The sequence below is a fragment of the Galeopterus variegatus genome, unplaced genomic scaffold (genome assembly GCF_000696425.1).
Source record: "Galeopterus variegatus unplaced genomic scaffold, G_variegatus-3.0.2 Scaffold4634, whole genome shotgun sequence".
NCBI classification, from domain to species: domain Eukaryota; kingdom Metazoa; phylum Chordata; class Mammalia; order Dermoptera; family Cynocephalidae; genus Galeopterus; species Galeopterus variegatus.
This window is the reverse complement of record NW_007730745.1, coordinates 78,017-87,593: the sequence shown is the minus strand read 5'-3', so window position 1 is coordinate 87,593 and position 9,577 is coordinate 78,017.

Below are 9,577 nucleotides of genomic sequence, written 5' to 3'. Positions count from 1 at the left end.
GACACTGGCCGGGGGCTCCCCACGCTACCAGCCCCATCAGAGATCCACAGGGGGAGAAGGATTGTAGGCCGGTCCACAGGCCCCGGGGGGCCCCACGTTGAGGGATGCAAGTGGCCCGTCTCAGTGAGGAGCCACATCAAGCCAAGGGGCTGTCTCTGCCCCCACCCGAGAAAATGGAGGCAGTGCTGTTGCCGTGGCCTAGCCTGGTGTGGTAGGCGGGAGCCAGGCGGGTGGGAGCCAGGTGGGAGGAAGCCAGACGGGCTTTGCCACGCAAGTGGGGCTGGACTGGGGGTGACTCACAGAGCTCGCAGAGTTGGGCCGGTCCGGCGCCTTCCACTCTGTTTCTGTGTCGTCTCTGCTGACTTACTTGGCCTTTGTTGTCTCGGGCTGCTCGCTCGATCCCGCAGCGCGGCTTGGGCACTCTCAGAAATCTTCTTTTGTGACGGCCCCAAAACCTCGAATCTGTAGTTGCTTTTTCGTCGTTGTAGGTTAGTTGTTCAAAGATTTATTTGTTTTTTGTTGCTCTTGGAAATGCAAATAGTACTTGGTATCACAGTGTACACTTCTCAGGGTCGTGCTGTCTCCTGGCACAGCCGCTCCAGACCTGTCACCATCTTGAGTCCCCTTCTTACTGCTCTTGCAGTTTCCCACACAGGTCTCCGCCTTGTCCCCCTTAAACTATGTTTAATTTGCTATTAATCTGCCCACTGTCTTTAAATTTCAATGCATATATATATGTATATATTTATATATGAATCTTTTCCCATAATTGGAACAATCTCTGGGTATTTCTTTATTATAAGTGGATAGGAATAAAATTATAGAGTCAAACTTTTAAAATAGTAATAACCGACATATACCAAGCATTTTTTTCCAGGCACTATATAGACAGCATTATATGCATTGGCTCATTGAAATTTACAAGCCCACTAGGTAGGTACTGTTCTTTTTTTTGTTTATTTGTTTATTTATTTTTTCAGCTCCAACTTATGAGTGAAGACATGCAGTAGTTTTGTTTCTGTACTTGGCTTATTTCACTTAACATAATTTTCCCTAAGTTTATCCATGTTGCTGCAAATGACAGAGTTTCATTCCTTTTTATGGCTGAGTAGTATTCCATTGTGTATATATACCACATTTTCCTTACCCAATTGCCTGTCCATGCACATTTAGGTTGGTTCCAACTCTTAGCTATTGTAAATAGAGCTGCGATGAACATGGGAGTGCAGGTATCCCTTCAACATGATGATTTCCATTCCTTTGGGTATACAGCCAGCAGCAGGATTGCTGGATCATATGGCAGTTCTATCTGTAGTCATCTGAGGAAGCTCCATACTGTTTTCTGTAACAATGCCTATATATTTTCTATTTTGAGACATTATATTGGTGATTGTTTAATTTCTCTTTCTCTCTCTCTCTCTCTCTCTCTACATGTCTTATTTTCAGGTTTTCAACTTTCCTTTTTATTTTAGCTAAAGTTTTACTCCTGAATTTTATTATCTAATTTTTATGGTGTATTATTCTTTCCTTAGAATTTTGATTCTTCCTTTACTGTATTTAATAATTTTATATATACTTATTTTGTTATTTCACATTGTCATGCTAGTAGCTGAGGTTTTTGGAATACTTATGTTAACTCTAGCTCACAGTGGATTGTTTCCTTGTGTATTTTGTACTTTTAGATCACAATGTGGATTTTAAGTAAGGAGTTATAACTGTGGAGAGACCAGGTCTCTCCGTAGCAGTTTTTAATCATATTCTTGACAAGCATTGTAAAGATATCTTGAGTCTGAGATTAATTTCTGTTAGTTTGTTGATTTGAAGATTTCAGGACAATGTAAACTTGAATTACAAACCCAATGGAAGTGAGGGCCTGCATTTTAAACTCTTACAGAGAATTGTTTTGTTTTGTTTTTAATCCAAAGTCCATCAGAGAGTGATCAATTTCCTCAGTTGGTGCATGTTTATTTTCCAGTCAAAACTTTCACTGAAATTGGAGTCCTCCAAGGGCCCCTGCTCAATCCCACCTGTTTGCAGTGGCTCAGGGTGTCACCTCCTATTTGTGCATGGACACTGGAACCACATCTTCTAGCTTACTAGGGTTGCCACACTCCTCTTCTCATCAAACTGTTCCAAGGCTGCGATAGCACCAGCAGAACATATTTCTCTGGTTTTCGAGGTTGCCTTCACTTCTGACGTTTGGGAATTCTCCTTTTTCTGTCAGCTCTGCTATGCATCTTAAAGAATGTTTCTTATATTTCATCTAAAGTTGCTAGGTGTTTGTAGTGGGAGGGTTTTCAAGTTATCTTATTCTGCTCTCATTCCATAATCAGAAGCCCTTGCGCACTGTGCATTTATTGAGCATGGATTAATTCAGACACTGAGCTTAGCAGTGGAAATACAAAGACCTAAAGAAATAGTCCCTGCTCACAAGATAATAGTCTAGTGTGACAGGTAGCAATGTAATTTTTGTGTAATATAGTATAATTGATATTAACAGGATACATATACAATTCTTTTGAAACAAAATAGGGCCACCCACATTTGTGGGTAAGATAAGGTTAGAGAAGGCTTCCTAGAAGAAGAGAGATCTAATCTGATTCTGAAGTGTTAATAGGAGTCAGGCAGGTAAAGGTAGTGGAGGAGGAATGAAAGCGCATGGTAAATTTGAGAGAACTGCAAGCATTTCATAACTATTAGAGGAAATGGAGTTCAAGGAACCAACCACATCATATTGCGAAACTCAACAGACTGATTTCTAATTAAGCTGTCCTGATACCTTGATAACAAGACAAAGACAATGCCATACAGATATAGCTTCTGGTCACAGGAAAGGGATGTTCCCCTGAGACAGTTGAGTCTCCTGGGAAGCAGATGCCAAGAAAGAGTTAGAAGTGCAAGAAATGTATTGGGAGTGATGTCTATAGAAGATAAAGGGGAAAGAGTGCAGGAAAAGGCAGAGAGAGCCTTCAGTCTGTAATGCAGGTCTCACATTTGTGAAAGGAGAGGGGAAAAGAAGGAAGATTGGGTAGGAAGAGCCTCAGACTGTGGAGCAACTCTGAGAAAATATTTGCCAAACTGATGGGAAGCTGTCATGCATTGCCCATAGAAGAGTCCACACTGGGCATAAATGTCCAGGCCATAGTATGCCTGTTCTTACAGATAGTTTTAGGAGACCTTTTGCAGTGCTGAGCTGAGTAATTGGCTGGGGCTGCCAGGTAAGAGTACAGACTCAGCACAAATGCTGCAGCAGATCTCGAAGGTCTAACCCCAGCCACACTCCTTGTGGCAGGTTCTCTTTTGAACCTCCATGGCTACCACACCCCCACTAGAAATTTCATAAGATGGCCTTCTGGTTTATAACTGGTCTCATGTGAATTTAATTATTCTGTACCAATCACTAAGAATCTGTTCATTTCTGAGTCTCCAGTAAGGTCGAGGATTAGAACCATGTCATGACAGATTTATCCACTGGGCCTCAGACCTCTCAACAACCTTTCACCTGCCTGTTCATGGCAAAACCTCTTTGTCTCATGGTGCATCAGAGGCTTATCTTTTTCATCCTAAATTCAGTCCTTTCTACTTCCTTTTGCTTTTGTCCTTTGATCCAGGCATAATTTTTTACTTCAGATATACCTGCTGACCTCTCTTTATCTAGACTGAAGAAAGTGGCTAAACATCACACTATTAGAACACTATAAGAATAATAATTTATAAAGAGATTTGAACTGTTTTAGAAAAAGATACATCAATATCAAAATGAAACTACAAGATTACTATTATACTCTTCCTCCCAAGACATTTTTAATTGCTGAGGGATTCCTTAACAAATGTCATGGAAAAATTGGTCATATAATTTGAACCTTTGAAATTACATGGTGTTTTAAAAATTTATTTGAGAGGGAATGAGAGTGAATCATTGAGAATGAGTCATTTGTGTTCTCTTTGTGCACTAACTACCTCATCAACACTGTTAAATCCACACACATCTTCCTTGAATTCTTGAGGTATTAAGGCAAGGGATTGTGTCTCTGCCTTTAGGCTTTTATTTTCCTTCCCTATTCTAAGGCACGTAGAGTGAATGGGATTAAAAGCGAACCTGCTCAGGTCACATCCATCTCAGTATTTCTGTTGCCACTGCACAGAACACCTCCTTCTAACATGTTCTGTCCCTGACACTGTTATTCAGCCCCTTACATTGTGGAACAATGTTCATAATGTCAAGTTTTTTTGTTTTTGTTTTCCAAAGAGAATTTTAGTCTTATAAAACTGCATTAAATGTTCTTTGCCTTCACTTTGACTCAAGTAGTATATTCTTGAGTAACATGTTTTAAAGCAACTGATTTAAGCACACATGAATCAAAACCTCATCTTCCTTGGGATCTGAGTCAAGTTGTCAAGTACTTAAGAGAGTGGATTTAAGGAAAATGAATTTATAATTTCTGTGTGAGAGGACAGTAGGAAGGAAAAGAAAAAAATGTGGAAGGATACCGAGAAAATGTCAGAGAAGTTGCTCCTTCCTAAAGGTTTCTGCTGGGGCCAAAGAAATGGATCCAGAACTGCAAAAAGGTCTCCTGAAAGTATCTGATATTTTCATTTACATTTAAATGCTGGAGGTTTTCCTGATCAGCTAATGTGCAACTACAGTTGAAGACCCAGTTAGGAATTTAGTCTAAGACTTTGTGCCTACCATGGGCACGGAAGGTCTAACTCCAGACAAACTCCCCCATGCATTTTTTTCCTGTTGACCTCCCGAAGTGTCCTATAATTATACTTTGCTTGTGTTTCCAAGGATCCTGGGTGTATCTCTGAATTGAAATTAGTGTATATGTATATATGAGTGTTGACACCTAAGTATGTAAAAATTCTTTGGCATCTAATTAAAGAAAACTAATAAACAAACATGTAAAAATCAAAAAAGAACATAACAAAACAGATAGGAAAGGCCACCAGTGCCTGAACCTCAGGATGTGCATATGCAGATTAGGTCTCTAACCCAGCTAAATGTTAACAGCTCTTGCTTTATAATTGTTCTGTTCCAAGTGTTTATATAATTACTCCATTCTTTTGCTCAGGGTGTTTTGGTTAGATAATTCAACTAAATGTTAAGACATCAAATGAATAAATAGAACTGCAATCGACTGGGGATGATGCCAGGACTGAGTATCATTATTAGGGTTATAGATTTTAGCAAAGATTGGACTAAATGCTGATTATACTCCTTAAAAGGTCTTTGGAGAAACTTTTTTTTTTTTTTTGATATGTGGTATTTTGTTTTACTTTTAATGTCAATGTTTTCAAATGGGTTACTCAATGTGAATGGATATTACCATTGATTTAAGATTTTTTTTTTTCTGGGTGGCTAGGTGGGAAGGAGAGACAGAGTTGATATTTCACCACTTATTTAGTTTAGAATAAGATTTGTATAACAAAATAGATTGAAGCTGTGTTTATTACTTTATTAATTTTGTTAGCTCTAGAGGATGAGCTTTGTCCAATGAAGAGATGACTGAGAAAACATCAGCCGAAGGATTTTGCTGAAACTCCTAAAAAAATAAGGTGAAAATTTCAATATGTCCATGCAGACATAAAAATTTAAACAGGTGGGGACAAGGGTGGAAGACTAAAGTACAAATGTTATATATTGTGACAAAGTAGAAGTAATGCAACTAAAAAGTGGGAGTGGAAGAGAAAAAGAAAGAAGAAAATAGAATATTATTGATTGCAATATAGCCAGTAGTTATAAAGCATAATAGCAAAAACTGGGATAGTCAAAGGCAAAAAAACAGAGAAACAATCAAACCAAAAAACCCCAGGAAATTTAGAGGTATTTCTAAAAAGTATAAGTACGATGGTAACCACCAGAACAAAAATTCAAAACTTTCTAAATACCCCCCCAAAAAATTTAAATTAAAGAGCAAAGAATACACACACAGAGAAAGAAAACTAGCAAATATAAGAAAATATATATAATTATAAATATTTTGCCACAGTTGAGACCAAACATATCAGTTATATCAATAAGTATGAGTGGGTTTTACTCACCTAATAAAAGAAAAAGATTTTTGATCTGGCTCATGAAAATTGACCTAAGTGTATATATACTGTATACAGGAGATACAACTAACACAAGGTGACCCAAAGGCTAAAAATTGGTACATAAAGGTATACCAGGAAAATGGAAAAATAAGAAAGTAGGGGTAGCAATCCTGATATCAGACAAGATAGAATTTTAGCAAAAAAGCCTAAACATGACAAAGAAAGGCACTTTTTGACGAGAAAGCCATAATTTACAATGTACCTGTATCCTTATGAATATTTATACATCAAATAACATAGTAACTACCTTTATAAAGCTCAAACTACCTAAGATGCAAAGAAACACAAAAGGAATCACATTAATAGTAGGAGACATGCATACAGGTCTCTTAATACAGGAAGGATGAAGTGGACAAAAAATAAATGAGACGGAAGACCTGAACAATATGATCACTACAGAAGGTCATGTGGGTATGTATCAAACTCTACACCCTGACAATAGATAAAAAATCTTCTTCTCAAGAGCCCATGCAACATTCACACAATTTGATTATATATTACTTCACACACACACACAGACACACACAAATTAAGTTTAGTGGTATACTGGTAAATCTTTAACAAGTGGTTCTTTGGGGACAGGGGAGAGAGAAGGTCCTGATTTGTAGTGTTTGCTGATCTCTCTGATGTAAATCCTCCACGGCCGATTTCAAGCTAACAATGTACTATCATTGAACGTGGATTTGGGAAAAGATATACACAATTGGCTTTCATAAGCTAGTACAAATCAGCTCCAGTAACTTATGTAAGGTACAAATATTTTAAACAATACTCTGTGATCACAAAGCAATAAAACTAGAAATTACTAACAAATAACAAAATAGAGAGGCTCTTTTATCTGCAAATTTAAGAACCTTTCATTAAACAACTTTTGGGTGAAAGGAGAAATATAAAATGAGATCATGGAATTAAAAAAAAGAGGCAACAAAAACTTTCTACATAACAGAATCCATGCGGTACAATTAAAGCAGTTGTCAAAGGAAAATTCATAGTACTTAACACATAGCTGTAAAAATGAAGTCTCAGCTCAAAAAATGACAAAAAGAAAAAGGGTGAATAAAAGGATATCATAGGGATTAATATGAGTTGATGAAGTAAAGAATAGCCAAAAAGTAGACCTTATCAATAAATTGAAATCCTGTTTTTTAAAAAATCAAGAACAAAGGGACAAAGCATATATATACAGGTGCACCTCATTTTGTTGCACCTCACAGATTTTTGTTTTACAAATTGAAGGTTTGTGGCAACCTTGCATTGAGCAAGTCTATCAGTGCTGCTTTACAACAGCACGGGCTTACTTTGTGTCTCTCTGTGACATTGTGGTTATTCTAACTTATGAAAGTATTTCAAACTTTTTCATTGTTTTATCTCTCATGGTGATCTGTGATCAGTGATCTTTTTTTTTTTTTTTGTCCTTTTTGAGACCGGCCACACTGCACTCAGCCAGTGAGCACTGTGAGCACACCAGTCATCCCTATATAGGATCTGAACCCACGGTGGGAGCGCTGCTGCGCTCCCAGCGCTGCACTCTCCCGAGTGCCATGGGTTTGGCCCTGATCAGTGATCTTTGATGTTGCTATTATAATTGTTTTGGGGCACCATGAACCATGCCCATGTAAGATGGTGAACTTAATTGATAAATGTTGTGTGTGTTTTGGCTTCTCCACTGACAAGTTGTTCCACCATCTCTCTCCTTCTCCTTGAGCCTCCCTATTCCCTGAGGTACGAAAACACTGAAATTAGGCAACTAATCACTCTACAATGTCCTCTAGGTGTTCAAGTGAAAGGAAGATCCCACATCTCTTACTTTAAACCAAAGCTAAAAATGATTCAGCTTAGTGAGGAAGGCATGTTGAAAGCTGAGATAGACCAAAAGCTAGTCTAGTTGTGAATGCAAAGAAAAGTTCTTGAAGGAAATTGAAAGTGCTATTCCAGTGAACACATGAATAATAAGAAAGCAGAATAAAAATAATGCAAAAACAATTCTCTGTTTTAATACATATTTCACTTCTCTGGGTCTCAGTTTCCTAATTTTTCAAATGATGCATAGTCTAGATCAGGGGTTAGGTTTTGTGGGCCAGATGGTCTCAGTTGCAACTGTTCAATTGTGCTGTATTTTTACACAAAGCTATGGATAATGAACCAACAGGCATAAGAAAATAATATTCAGGTCCTATATGTATAACTATTCTAAAATTATATGATTCTAACATTTATTTCTCTCCACATGAAAAAATGTATGGTTATATTTTTGCTTTTTTTTTTTTATAAAAAAGCATTTTTGTTAATCTTAATAGATATTAAATAAAAAAAAAAACCTCCAAAAAAAAAAAAAAAAGAAAGCAGAATAGCCTTATTGTTGATATGAAGAAAGTTTTAGTGGTCTGGATAGAAGATCAAAACCAGCCACAACATTCACTTAAGCTAAAGCCTAATCCAGCGAAAGGTCCTAACTCTCTTCTATTCTGTGGAGGCTGAGAGAGTTGAGAAAGCTGCAGAAGAAAAGTTTGAAGCTAGCAGAGGCTGGTTCATGAGGTTTAAGGAAAAAAAAGCCATCTCCATGACATAAAAGTGCAGGTGATGCAGAAGCTGCAGCAAGTTATCCAGAAGATCGAGCTAAGATTATTGATGAAGGTGGCCACACTAAACAACAGATTTTCAATGTAGAGGAAACAGCCTTATATTGGAAGAATATCTGGGATTTTCATAGCTAGAGTGGGGAAGTCAGTGCCTGGCTTCAAAGCTTTGAGGGACAGGCTGACTCTCTTGTGAGGGGCTAATATAGCTGGTGAGTTTAAGTTAAAGCTAATGCTCATTTATCATTCTGAAAATCCTAAGGCCCTTAAGAGTTATGCTGAATCTACTCTGCGCTCTATAAATGGAACAACAAAGCCTGAATGTGAACACATCTGTTTATAGCATGGTTTACTGAATATTTTCAGCCCATTGTTGAGACCTATTACTCAGAAGAAAAGATTCCTTTCAAAACATTACTGCTCATTGACAATGCAGCTGGTCACCTGAGAGCTCTGATGGAGAGGTACAAGGAGATTTATGTTGTTTTCATGCATGCTAACACAATATCCATTCTGTCGCCCATGGATCAAGGAGTAATTTTGACTTTCAAGTCCTAATATCTATGAAATATATTTTGTAAGGCTAGAGCTGCCATAGATAGTGATTCCTCTGATGAATCTGGGCAAAGTAAATTGAAAACCTTCTGGAATAAATTCACCATTCTAGATGCCATTAAGAACATTGGTGATTCATGGGAGAAGGTCAAAATATCAACATTAACAGAAGTTTAGAAGAAGCTGATTCCAACCCTTACGATATCTTGAAGGGGTTCAAGACTTCAGTGGAGAAAGTAACTGCAGATATGGTGAAAATAACAAGAGAACTGGAACTAGATGTGAGAAGTAAAGATATAATTGACTTGCTGCAATCTCTTGATAAAACTTTAACAAATGGGGAATTA